Source organism: Lutzomyia longipalpis, chromosome 4, assembly GCF_024334085.1.
Source record: "Lutzomyia longipalpis isolate SR_M1_2022 chromosome 4, ASM2433408v1".
NCBI classification, from domain to species: Eukaryota; Metazoa; Arthropoda; class Insecta; order Diptera; family Psychodidae; genus Lutzomyia; species Lutzomyia longipalpis.
In genome coordinates, this window is record NC_074710.1 from 8,073,318 (window position 1) to 8,088,178 (window position 14,861).

The 14,861-nt window shown below is 33.0% G+C and overlaps 1 protein-coding gene across 2 annotated transcripts in view; it reads left to right on the forward strand.

Annotated features, from left to right (window-relative positions):
- Positions 1-606: 606 nt before the first annotated feature.
- Positions 607-14,861, forward strand: part of LOC129796145 (limbic system-associated membrane protein) — a 74,686-nt gene continuing 60,431 nt past the window's right edge. For both annotated transcript variants that reach the window (XR_008751180.1, XM_055837909.1), the window contains exon 1: positions 607-1,368. The gene's annotated coding sequence lies outside the window, so the exon portion shown is untranslated. The remainder of the gene's footprint in view (positions 1,369-14,861) is intronic.

The window sequence follows — 14,861 nt, forward strand, 5'->3', positions numbered from 1 at the left end:
GACACAAATTATAGTATAAGATTTCACAAGAAGAATGTTGAAATGATTTTAATAGAACCGAAATTATCTATAATTTTCATTACAAAATTCTATTGGTTTGTCCAATATTTATCCGGATTTCTAACCTAACATTTTTACCATTACATTAATTGGGGATGAATGAGACAGAAAATCAAAATAGTACTGAATTTATGTGAATATCCTAGGTTAAAAATCCGTGTAAATATTGGACAACTCAATACTTTGTACTGTTCAAAGGTTAATTTCATATTGCCATAAAATTTTGAGCTTTTGTAATTCACAGGGGGCGCTGTTTCACAACTTTATAGCAATTTGTAATGCCATGAACTCACGTGAAAAGACTCTTTTAAGTATGAAAAACGTATTTTAAGTGTTTTTTTTTAATAATTTAGAATAATTAAAAAAATATATAATTTTAATATATAATTCACAAACATTTTCGTGGTAAAATTATCAATGTTCATGCTGGAATATTTTTTCTGTGTGTAAAATGTGTCGGAAGTGGGGTAAAATTTTGAAGTTAGATACTGCGCAGAAGCTTCCTGGTTTGCATGATGAATGCTTTTCCTGGTGGGATGTGAAACCTGAGTGTCCTTTTTAGTCACAGACTCACTCTTGACTACCGCGGACGTTACATTTGGTCTGTCATTTGAATTGTTCCCCCGGCAGTCGTGCGTTTGAGGCAATTTTCCACGATACAGTGCCCAAGGCACGCGCATCCATAAAAAAACGATTATTCTATCTCGGTGTCTATATAGTTGTGTGTATTACCATATAAAAAAATTATTCCATCTCCCATCCACGTGAATTAACGATAAAAAAATCCCTTTTTCATATAATAATTTCATATAATAGTAGGTAATAATAAAAAAAATATATATAGGGTACGTAGTTAGCTCATTTGGCTACTTCTCCCAGCATATATCGTACCCATTATGTATGTTTGTGTCGTTGTGATCGTGTAGAGAAAATAGGACAAAATGTGTTAATACTGCAACAAATTGTTAAATTAAAAAAAAAAAGTTAGGAAGGATTTTGTGGAATGCAATTACGTGGCTTTACTCTCTCTCTCTCCCTCAATGAATTGGAACTAGAAAAAAGGTAAAAAACAAATTAAAAAAATTGTGAGAGTGACAATTCAGCCTGTCCACATCTATTGAAGCATCAATTGGAAGTTTAATTTCAAATTGAACTCTGTGTGGTGTGTGGAAAAATATCCGTTTTGGAAAACTCTCTAGCGCACACGAGCAAACTACTCCGCCGCCTCCACCCGTTGTGGCCTCCGGCGCGGAAATATTCGGTCAAATAATTCGGTATTTTGTGATTATTATCATCGGGAAAATCTCGGTGAGTGGACAAATCATTCTACCATGAAATTTTCATTTAAAATGGATTAAATATATGCGCAAACATTACCAATATACAGCAGGAATTTATATTGGATTGAATTTTCTGAATTTTCCTATAATATTACATATTTAATGAACAGCAAGAAAAGATTTAGAAAGAAACTTGTTTATGTTTATGTTTACAACATGAAATTATGATAATTTAATTATGAAAGAAAATCTTTAAACTAACGGAAAGTTTTGTAAACAATTAATTTTTGAATAAAATTTTCCAGATAAGAGTCAGTCAAGTAGAAGAAAACAACATAATACACAAGAAAAGTTAGAAGAACAATTTTCTTCTTTAGGAAATTGTTAAAGAAGATTTTTCGATTTTATTTTATTTGCAAAAGATTAAACTTTTCACAAGTTTTTTTTCATTTTTTTTTTAAATTTGTAAGTAAGTATAGAAATACAATAAATAAAGGAATATTTCAACTAAATTGACTTTACAAATATTTAGTTAAATATTGAGGGAATTTCTGTCCAGATATTGGATAACTAAATTGCAATATTTCGGGAGGTAAACATTTATAGTGAATCAATTAGTTCTAATTGGAATTCCTTTGGTTTTAATTCTTTGGAAAATGTATTTAAATTGGGTTAAAAGCTCAATTAAATAAACAATTTTGATTAATTTAAACTACATTCTCGATTAAGCTCTCAATACATTATTGTCCTACTCTTTATTGAGAATTAGACTCAAAGTGATTCAAAATTAAAATCAGGGGGATGCCCAACCCCGAGAAATCAGTACTTTTAGTGAGGCAGCAGGTTCTTCCGATCAAAATAAGGGATCAGTTTGCACAATTCCACTTACAATCGAAAGTACATTTAATTAGCTCTCGGTTGATCCCTTCTCATCATCGAAATAACATTATTAATATAAAAAAAGTTAAAGTGTTTCTCGGGAATCGGTCGAGATTGAGCGAGATTCGAGAATTCCTCATACATTTTGTTCAACAAAAAGTGACTTTTCTTCACTGAAAATGAGGTTAAACCATCCCCTTGATTAAAATAATATATTTTCACGAATTCGTGTTAAATCAAAATCATTTTATTTCAATGATCTCATGTTCTATGCAGGCCATGAAAGAGTTCAAAGTAAAATAATAATGAGTATTATTATTAAAATATTTAATTTAATGCTTTATAAAAGACAAATTTTTAATTAAAAAAAAAACTTTAATGCATTCTGCAAAATGTTTATTCTATTTGTATTTTAAAAGGACTTTATTCACTTCAGTATGAAAAACTTCTCCATTCCAGGAGTAATTACGATACGATTTATTTTCTATAGAAGAGAAAATAAAACAATGAAAAAGTTTTCTATACCAACACAAAATCCTTTGAACGTTAGGGAAAGATTAAAATACACAAAATAATTTTATTGCATAAAACATGAGGGTAAAGTTTCATAGGTTAAACAAAACAATATGGGTTTAACGGTTTCAAAACTTGGACAAAACAACTAATTGGTAAATAGTCTTTCAAAGAGGGATAAACATTTCGCGATATTTACTTTTATGCACTACATAGCTTGCCCAAATGTGAAACATTATGTTTCCCAGAATTTATATTTATTAATTTCCTTTTCTAAATTTGAAATGCGTTAATTTTGCTTAGAACAAGTCAAATTAAAAGTTTTTACTGGGAAATTTTCTTTTAAAGCATTCATAGAATAAATATTGTCATATAAAAGACCTAATGTTTCAATGTTTTGTCTATGTTTCACGAGGATGCGAAATTAAACACCAAATAAATACAAAGAATGACTTCACCAATGTATGTTTTGTCTTTTTAATTGTGCGAAAAATTAACCGGAATGCTTTGTTAATAATTTTGACAAGGTATTTTTTTTCATTTCTTGAATTAATTCATATCGAGTCCATGTGAAACAAAGAAACATTGAAACACGCCATTTTTCTCACGATATTTTGAATCTTTGGATGCTCTCAGAAGATTTTTTATCAGATAAAACGTCTCTGTTGACCTCATTTACGTAAATTCAACACATTTCTAACTTGTAATAAACAAATTAAATTGATTCAAATTAGAGAAAGTCAAATGTTTCACGTTTGGGTCTACGTATGAAACAAAAAACGCGAAAGGGTTAAAAGAAATACAAAATTAATAGTGACGTCATTGATTGTATTTCTGGATAAATTTTTGTCGATATTTTTGACAAAATAAAAAATAGAAAGTTTCTTTCGGTGGATTTCTTATTTTTTTTTGTTCTCTGCAAAATTACTCATATATTGATTATTTTTTTTCGAAATGTGTAATTTTCCTCTATAGAAACGGGTTAACCCCTTTTATCACACTGAAATTAAATGTTCAGCAACCCATCGATTTCTGGTATTGAATGTTTTAGTCACATAATGAATCTGTATTGAATAAAATTTGACTAATGAGCATGAGCACTAATTAAAACATCGATTGAGCTTTTTCATAGAAAAGTTTTTCTCTGTTTTGCGTGATTGTGATTTTATTAAATGAAGTATTTTTGATTTGTTCTATGTAAAATGATAGGATATCAATATGTAGTATTTCGGGATTTTTGCATAAATGAGTTCAGGCTGATTGTGATATTTTATTTAAAAAAAAATTGTCATCTGATAGCTCTCACAAATGATATGTTGGGCGGTGGTAGGGTGACGGAAGATGCCAATTTATGTTAGTATGTATGTGGTACATGCATGATCCATTTGTTAAATCATTTATTAATTAAAATTTGAGTACATTTAGTTAATTGACAGATTTTAATTAAAATTTCACGCTCGCAATTTATCTCCGATGTCCACGACATGAGATTTTCAAAATTGAATTATTGTTTGGCTCAATCAGCGATTGTTTAATGAAATTATGGATTTTAATGATTAAACAGAGGGGCAATGGTATATGGGGGAATAAATGCTCAATCTCAATAATACATAGGCAATGATCTATAGTAGCACTATATATGTATGTATGTAATATTATATATTAGTGTTTTTGTACATACCTTTTGTGAGGAATGGAAGAAAATTTTAACCAGGATCATTATGGTTTTTAATTACATATCCCCCCATTTGATGAGCATAAAGCGAGGAGTCTGGTACAGCAGAAGGAAGATACCTTGAGGGTATAGGTATTGGCTTGAAATGGAAGTTGCATAGCAACATCCGAAAGGATGGGATTTCAGTTTGTTTTCCCCACACGATACATTCCATGCTTAACTCCCCATCACACTCCTCCTCTCAAGGACTCTCATTCACTGTTAATGCTAAATTGTGGAAAGTACTTTTCGCACACTATGCGCGCTTAAATGAGGAGTCCCGGGGGTGGTGGTTGGTGTTGCCTCTTTTGCACACCATTCAATGGTTAAGGATTGAGGTGAATAAAATGCTGCCTCTCTCTACATAATCCCTTTTTTCCCATCCGCGTGTGAATGAGAAGAAGTGGCAAAAAGCCCATCCCGCCCCTCCGACAAGCTCTCCTGCCTTGGGTTGTGTGATATACGAGATCCCGCGCGCGGCCCTAGCCATTCGCAATCCACTTCGCAATGAAGGGTATGTTTTCTGTATAGAGCACAGAGTGGGTGAAGAAAAAACGAGAGATGGGGAGGCCCCTCTATTTTCCACTCATAGTCACTGTGGACGTGTTTTTTGCTTTCCACCCGGTGTGCCATCGTCTTCGGAGGATGTGGAGCCATGGTGTGCGCAAAAAAAAAGCCAACCAGAGGCACATAACACACACACACTCTATTTCACCCCTCTTGTGTTTCCCTTAATGGGGACATAGATTTATGAACAACAGAAAGACGTGACAGCGCCACACGAATGAGATACAATCGCAAATGAATTTAAAAATATAAAATCACACCCCTCTAGGCCTTGGTTATGTGCTGTGAAGACTCACTTAGGGGGGTCTCTCTCCTTGCTGTGGTGCTTGGGGGGTGCTCCATTTGGGACGATGAATTTGTCCCATTCTGCTGGGAAATTTTCTTGAAAAATGACATTCACAGCGCATCCGGGGGTTTGCTGCCTGTTTAAAATTCTTTAATTATCTTAGAATGGATTCCATTTTGAATAATATTATTTTGGGGTTAATTTTAAGATTGTATTAGTTGCTTTGGGACACGATCTCCATCATCTTTATACACAACATATTCTATTTTAAAATTATGCCTATATCAAACAATTATTAGATATTTTAATATTTAAAAAAAAAAGCTTTTTTATTGAAAACTAATTTTTGTTTCTTTTGATCTTTCAAAATGGCGGAATATTGTTGCCGTTAACACTTGGAGGACCCAACATTTGGCACAACGCGGAGGATCAAATTCGTAATAACTACCAGTTGATAAAATATGCTCAATAATTAATTATTAATCAGTTTATTGAACGAAGATCGAAAGTTTCACTAATTCTTGATCTCCTTCATGCATTTCTGCATCTAATTACTAAACATTTAATTAAGAAAATGGTCATTGAAAAAATGAATTGCATAGAATCGATGCAAAATTGCCAATTCAAACGACTTTTTTAGCTACAATTTTACATAATTTATTATTGCGCCTAAATCATCACAAACTTTGATTCTTAAAGTAACTTTTTAGTCACGTCCGGCAATAAAATTAGTTCATATTAATTATTTTCACTGAGAAAAAGTGAACAAGAGTACTTTATTTGGGAAATATGGGGAAACATATCCTCAAAACCATGGCTAATATGTATTGGATTTTGACTGGTAGTTATTACCAATTTGATCCTCCGCGTTGGATTCTGACTTTGACCTCAATTATCTTCCAAAGAAAAGACCTTTCTCGAGATTTCCTTTCTGCTATCTTAAAGTAATTAAAATTCCCTACGCATAGATGCTAAATTCATCGAGATAGGTCCAATAGATTTTATTCTGTGACAATTTTTAGGTTCAAATTGGTAGCAAGTACCAGTAAAGTCCTCCGAGTGTTAAGTAAACTAAGGGATGATCTCGAAATTTTGGAAACTCTACAATAACTACTCTACTCTCTCTCTCTTTAATGAACAAAATGTGAGAATTTCAAATAATTTTTTGAGCCCAAAAATTAATTTTCAAAATTGAAAATACTGAATTCTTATCAATATTTGGCTATTTAACGAAAGTGCAAGCCAATTTCTAATTTTTTGTTTCAAAATTGGCTCTAAAACCGCTCTTGAAAGTCCCCGAGTTTCCAAAATTTCGAGATCATCCCTTAAAAGTAATTTTTAAAAAATCCTTTATCATTTAAAGTTTTTATTTGATTTTTTTGGTAGGTCTATGAACGAGGATTTAATTAAAAATTAATTAAAAGAATTTTTTTTTGTATACTTACATACATAGGCTCAAGAGGTTACATCGGTTCAATTTTGAGTTAAATCGTAACGTTTTACGTAACGAATTTGCAATTTGGAAAAATATGAAAATTTCAAATTGTTCTGGCTACTCGAAAGGATTAACACATTTTGGAAGATTCTGAATGATTTTTTCTCATAAATTCTTATATAAGTAAATCATCGATTTTCTACTTATTATGAAACTTTTCTCTCATGTTTTATGCAATGAAACATTTTATATTTCAAATTTTTTCTCTAGTCAAAATATTAGGATCTGAGGGCGTATTATGCGTATTATTTCTTCCCTTAAGAAAAAAATAAGGGTTTTGTTGTTCCAGAAAACACTTAAGAAGATCTTTGAAAAGCCAAAGAAAATTAATTTTCCTTTAAAACGAGAAATAAATAAAGAAACAAATTCCTAAATTTTTGAAAGATTTTTCATAAAATACTGAAAACATTAATAACTGATCAATTGTAAAAAAAAAGAAATGGAAAGATTTTTAAAAGAACCGACCCCAAATATCTCGGGGTTAACTTTTTTGCTGGAATTTCCTCTAGAAATTAAGCATTAAAATTTTAAATTATTATGAAAAAAAGAGATTCCATTGTCCTAATGTAAAACATTACGTAGTGTTTTAATTTTTAATTTTTGCGTGGGAGTTTTTAGCCCCTCGGGGATTGATATACGGATGGCGTGCCGAGGAGGTTGGGGATGTTGCGAGAGGATGTGATAATTTTCGGTGAACTTTGCGGAGGTACGGGTGAAAGGGCACCACGAGAAAATGGCAACGATGATTGCGCGGGGGCTGTGAAGATGGTGTGGCATTTCAGCAGCGTGGATTTTCCTTTTGCGTCTGCACATTCCGTTGTTTCCTGACAAACCTTGTGCCGAATTAATCTCTCTCTCATTTTGCCTGGCATTTCACTTTAGATACTCTTCACAAGATTGAGGTGGAGGAGTCTCCTGAGAGGTGAACTCTGAATTTTCGGTATGTTTGTTACATTTGCCACACGCAGTGCCCAAGATCCTCGTACAGAGGAGCTTCGTCAAGATTCCACAAGCTAAATCACACGCAATTACATTAGGAGTTGGAAACATTTGATAACTCCTCTGCACAGCATTTCTCCGTCTCGGGGATTAGAATTCGGAATTAATTCTCTTTTGAAGAAAGATATCATAATTTATTCTAATTGTGACAATTTTAATCAAACTGACTCAAAGTGAAATTCAATTTAATTACATTTGTGCAAAACCAGAGGATTTCAGTTAAATAGTGCAGAAATTTATGTTGGAAGAACTAACAGGGTCGTTGATCTCAACAATGATGGTATTTTGACTTTTCCACTAAATAATTACTTTGTCTGTAAATCCTAATAAAGTACGATATGAATTAGATTTTAAAAAAAAATCCACTTCTCCTCCCCCGAAGTTAATTAATGTTTAATTAGTTTGTGAATAAATTCATAATATTAGTTTTGAGAGTTCCAAAAACTTTCATAAATGATTCCAAGAGTGAATAAATTGCATTTGACGAGAACTTCTCTCATGGGGTAAACAGATATTTAATTATACTCCGCTTGAACGTCGCTCTTTAATTGGATAAGTGGACTAAATAGCTTCAAATTGAGCGGTCAATTGGTTGGATATTTCCTCTTGCCTTTCAATTACAGCAAAATAATGCGGAAATCCCAATTCACCCTTTTTCTTCTCCTTCGTATTGGTGCAAAGTTTTTGATCCTTCTCTATCTTTGATTTTATCGCATTAACATTTCCATCACGTAAAATCGCGATATGTTCAAATAGAACATTTTTATTTACGACCAAGCTATCGCGAGATGAAATGCCAAAATGAAAGTTTCACGATTAATGTGAAAAATGTACGTTTCATCAAAAGAAAAAAGTTTTTAGATTTTCTAAAAATATTTTATAAATTCTTCGCAATATTTTCTTTTTATTTTTTTGAATATGTATGTTTGTTTTATACGTTAATCAAATACACGAAAATTGATTTTACGATCTGTCTTCAACTTACAATATATATAAAAAAAATTAATTAATAAAATATAATACAATAAAGTAATTAATTAAAATACAGTAGGGGAAGACGGGGTAATTTGGCCACTTTGGCAAAGCCATTAATGGGAATATCTCAAGTCTGGTAAATGCTAGAAAATCCATTTCTTCACAGTTTATACTCCCCATAGAGATAATCAATCGTACCAAGTTTGTGGAAAATCCGATCATTAGATTTTCTTTTATTTGATAAAAATCATTTTTTCACATTTTCAAATGCTTTTAGTATTTTGAGAGTTCGTCATTTTCGATATATTTTCTTAAGCTTAAAAATTAGTTTATACGTCACTAAGGCCATTGATCCCTCAAAAACACGATAGTGTCATCCATTTTCCGACATCTCAAACAGGTTTTCCTGTGGAAATGGTTTTATCCGGAAAATCGGAGTGGGGTAATTTGGCTACTTTAGTTTTTCCAGCACAATTTTCCGACGCACATTTAAGATATTTATTGTGGTTGTGCCTTTTAATGTTTTCTTACAGATTATAAGCAAAGTAGGATAAAAAATTTTATCTAAAAAAAGAAATTTACGATAATTTGAAAAATGGCCTTTTTTAGACTTTGCCCGTTTATGGTTCAGAAAATGTTAAAGTTTGAGGCTCTGTTAAATATTTTTATCTGGCAAATTACTGGAAATGAATCTTAGATAAATAACCTATCTTCCAAAAAAATAATCGTAAAAATAAAATTTTTTTATTGTTCAAAAATTTTCATGTTTAATAATTTGTGCGCCAAAGTGTCCAAATTACCCGTGCTTGGGGTAATTTGGACACTAAGCTAAGGGTCCCAGGAAAATGGAAAATTCACCCATTTCTCATCGAGATAGGGAAAAGTGTTATATGGGGAAGTTGTAGGCCGGAAAATTTCCTATATAATAGGGCTATTTGTTTTTCTTCGTATACTACCACACTTGCTTGATATATCCCAAAAACCGCCAAAGTGTCTAAATAACCCCGTCCTCCCTTAATTATTATGTTTCTCGTGTTTCTCGGAATTTATTTTGATTCTTTGATGCTATATGAAATGTTTTTAATTACCCACTTCAGGAATATCAAATTATTTACATTGTATAAATGTTTTTCTCTGAGTTTTCCTTATATTGTGAAATTAATATCAATATAATCAGTTTCTTGAATTTTTTAAATTGTTTCTTGTGTTTTACGGAAATTTTAGAACATAAAATGCTTTTTCTTATTGTTTTGCGGAATAATTAATTTTAGCTGTGTTTCTTTCAGACACAGCTTTTGTGTACCGAGCAAAATCGAAAGTCGTCAGATCGGGCTCAAACTTGGTATGAGCACGAATTAGGGTCCCCACATTCCAAAAAACGTATGCGCCAAAAATAAGTTTTGTTCCGGCCGGCCGGCCGGCCGGCCGGATTATAAACTTAAATTGCAAGAGAACGGTGATAGATAGAGACTTGCGGTAAACGGCAAAGTTTAAATATCGACCTGAAGAAATCCGATTATGAAGTCAAATCCACCCCCCCACCCCTCCGTCCGCCATTTTGGATAACCTCAAAATTTTGTTTTCGCTATATCTCAGCCCCTGTAATAGCTAAAAATCTGAAATTTTGATATGTTGTAGAGGCCATCAAGAGCTTTCAAACGATACCTCATTTTCGAAAATCGGTCAAGCCGTTTAGTCAATATGGCCGCCACAATTTTTCATCGAAAATCGACCATAACTCGAAAACGGCTTGACCGATTTTGATCAACCCGGGGTCAAATGAAAGATCTCAACAAACCCTACAACTCTCTAGAACATCCGAAGTTTCAAAAGTGACCGCTAGGGGGCCAAAAATCAAAAACAAAATTTTCGATTAGTTTTCGATGAATATCTCGAAAACGACGACATAAATTTTTTTCATTTTTTCATATGTTGTAGCTGACCATATTATCTAGCTTCATGCCAAAAATGAAGAAATGAAGTTGGCATGTCATATCTCGGGTTCTACAAGTCCGATCTTGATCAACTCAAGCGCAAATGAAAGGTTTCGAGAAACCCTACAAATGTATAGAACATTGCAACTTCGAAAAATGACCGCAAGAGGCGCTAAAATCGAAAACAAAGTTTTCGAAAATTTCGAACTCGAATTTTTCGAAAATGGCGACATAAATTTTTTTCAGTTTTCGATATGTTATTGCTGACTTCGAGACCTTTAAAACAAAAAAAAATTTATGAAAATCTATGGATCCGTTCTCGAGATATAGCCTTCTAAAGATTTCTTAGGGTATGACTTTTCTACTTTTCCCGACTTTGCGCGTATTTAAATTAATTTGCGTTCTAGTTTGCTCTCACAAAATTGGTACACTGAAAGAAACACAGCTCCCGTAAGCTTGGTCAGCTTACCAGTACATTTTTTTACGTTATGCGGATTTTTTTTGAAAAATAAATTAATATTTTGAGGATTTGCGAAATTTTGTTCTACAGCCATATTCCGTTTTATCAAGTCTTGGTTAAACTCTTCTCACCCATTAATTTTAATGAGTAAGAAGAGTTTAACCAAGACTTGATAAAACGGGGTATGACTGTAGTTGGAATTATCGATTTTTTTCACGTAAAAGAATCTTCGAATTTCTGAAAATTATAAGTTAAAATATTTCGAAGTTCTTCTTTTTAAATAAGCTAATACTTTCCACGCTTTTTATGTGATTAAAAATTAATGTATCAATATATCTGTGTGGGAATGTATTTCCAAAGAGTCACTCCCGCAAGACATCATTTTCCCACAAAACACGCCAAGTGACGGGCCCAGTGAAGGCTAACATGTTATAGGAAAATACCCATAGCTATATGTCGATTGGCTTTACAAAAGGCAGCATTTGGTGGGTGGAGGCGGGAAGGAGAGCTCATGTGGGGTGGATTTGGTGATGGATATTATTCAATTGAAAATGTCTCGGTGGAAGGCACCATCGCCTAGCTCTCTGAATTGTTAGTTTTCTCATTGAAATACAATCAGCAAGATTTATATCTGGCACATTGTATGTGTTCAGTCCTCATCGGACGGGCAGGGTGGTAAGGGGAGTGTGGGGAAATGGGGGTGAACCAGCCGAAATTCACATGTCCAACGTAGTTGCGATTTTTCATCAAATTTACAACCCCTATCTTGTATTTCTCGCCTTGTGGTAAATTTTTCATGAATTTCAGGGAAAAAAAACGAGTGCGGGGAATATTTTGGGGGATGAAAAAAAACTTCCCCTGTAGGTTTTCCTGTCCAATACGCGAAAAAGCTTACGGGGTGGAAACGAGACCATCGAACTCAATCGATTGCGTTTGTATAAATTTCCTTGTATGGCTATATAAATTTTCCCACACCTCTTCCTCCCCACCCATCAACTTCAAATGGTCCAAAATGCTGTACGACGGAGGAGAGAGGATATAACTTTTGCACCCAAATTCGGTACTGAGTTGTCACCCGATCTCTCCTATATATTTTCTCCGTAATTCCGGGGGTTGTTTCTCATCATGCAAAATATGATTTTCCCCACCACAGCTATTGATTTATTATTTTACATGGTAGGATACACACACAATTCTCAAGACGATCTCTCGTTTGCATTGAAGTCGTCTGAATGGGGGAGGGTTGAAAAAGGACGTGGAAAATGGAGGCAGTCAAAAAAGAAAAAAAGGGGGGTTTATCATTTTTGATATTGTATGTGTACAAATATCTCGTTTTCAAGCAAAACTGTCATCTCTTTGCACCCCCCCCACAACCACTCTTATCGCCACAATGAATAAGAATTGCTTTTTAGGACCACAATGACTCCCTATCCCGTCTCAATTGAGATTTATTGGGATACCCAAGCTTGGGATTACAATGCAACAACAGACACAAAATGCTCGTTTTGTGAAAAGAGCTCCCGCGTCTAAAACCGATTGGAATGAGGAGAGATTCGCCTCCTTTTTCAGGATTTTCCCTCCTTGAAAATTTTCATTTCATTGATGCCACATAAATAATGGCAAAATACGAGGCAAAATACTCGCTTCGTTCACTTTAGCTATGTACGTACAGTGAAGTTTCACAAACCTCACAGAACATTCCAAAATGACCATTATGTCTCTACTGTAAGGCATTTAACAACTAATGAAAGCATCTGACTAAATTATGATGCTTTAGAATTTCTATAATTCATTTGTCAGCCCAACTTTTTTTGGTTTTATAGAGATTTTCCAAAATTCAAAGTAAAGAAGTCTATTCATTTCTAATGGAAAAATCCCTCATTCGTAAAAACAATTTAAACATGCAACATTTTGAAAAAAAAGATCAAAAAAGCATAAGAAATTCATAAAAAAAACTTTCCTTTTCCATTTGAAACAACTATGAGAATAATCGGCAAATATTCTCTAAAAAATGCAAACCATGACGTCACTTACTTAGTTTTTTTCCGTTAAATTTAAAAAAAAAATTGTTAAATTTTTCCTAAAGAAATCTCTGTAATTTTTCTCCCCCTCCCAGAGCCTGATGATGCTAATTAAATTTATTAGCGAAACGTCGCTATTTAGCATAAAATAAGCTTGTATTATTTCTGACTGCGATCCGAAGCTACCTCAAACACAACATTACACAGTCGTTAAAAAGTTCCCTCATGACGTCACCATAGTGTTTTTTGCCATTTTTTATTACATTTAATGAAAAAATACCTTATCAAAAATAATCGATGAAGCAGTAGAGCATTATTGCTTTATACATTTAAATGGACAAATACTGTGACGTCATTGCTTGCTTTTTTTAACCAAACATTTCCCAGGTTTCCTCAGTTAATCCTTTTGGGGAAAAATTGAGAGTCCAGTGACTTTTTCATACAATATTTGATTCTTTCTACATGATCATGCGTATCCTGATTGTTTCTATAAATTAAGGATTTTTAGATTTAAAATTAAAAGAATAAAAATTAATTTGATTAGATGAGTACGTCTATCCCCTAGGTGACTGTATGTGCAAAATAAACTGTTTATACCGTTTGTACAGTGTTAAATTCATTTTTTTTTTAAAAATATTTATTAGTGGTTCTTTGTCTTTATGGCTTATATTTATTGAATTATAAATTAAGGGGTTAGCTGTCTTTCTTTCAGTATTTCATATAGAAACGAATAAACTTCTTTTGCTCATGTTTTAGTGCGCTTAAAGGGGGTCTCTTGTGAGAGCTGGTGAAATTAAATATTTTTATTTTTCTTGGGGTTTTTCTTAAACTTGGTTTTTCAATATTGGTTACATTTGAAGCCTAATTATTGAAGAGTAAGAAAATCACTTTCCGCCATCTTAGATGCGACGCCATCTTGAGATTTTCCTCAAAACACAAAGGTAGGTTTTTCTCAGGATCTACTGGATCGATTTTGATGGGGTAAAAAGCAAATGAAAGAGGAAATACCAATGCAGATTTTGATGGAGCGGAATTTTGAATTTTCACTCTGGGGCTGAGAAAATTGGAAAAATGTGATTTTTTTTCTGATATTTATGACGTTTTTCCACTTTTCTCAGCCCCAGAAAGGAAATTCAAAATTCTGCTACATCAAAATCTGCATTGGTATTTCCTCTTTCATTTGCTTTTTACCCCATCAAAATCCATCCAGTAGATCCTGAGAAAAACCTACCTTTGTGTTTTAGGGCAGTTCTATGGAAAATTCGGAAAATCACAAGATGGTGTCGCACCTAAGATGGCGAAAAGTGATTTTCTTACACTTTAATAATTACGCTTCAAATGTAACCTACATCGGAAAACCATGTTTAAGAAAAACCCCGAAATTTACATCATTAAAAATTATGTAAATTCTAACAATTTTCCCAAGAGACCCCCCTTAAATATGAATTTGTAATAAAGTTAACATGCCCTCGCTAAATGCATAAAGGTAGTTTTGTTAGGTATAATATGAAAATATCGGAAATATGGGTAAAACAAGCTTTTGCAAAATGTACAGCATGTTGAATTAATTTCCGTGTATTTTAATATGTAAATCGGTTTTGCTATACATTCTACTTTTCGATAATGCAATATAATTACATGTCTGTTTTATCTGCAGATGCAACATACAATCCAATTA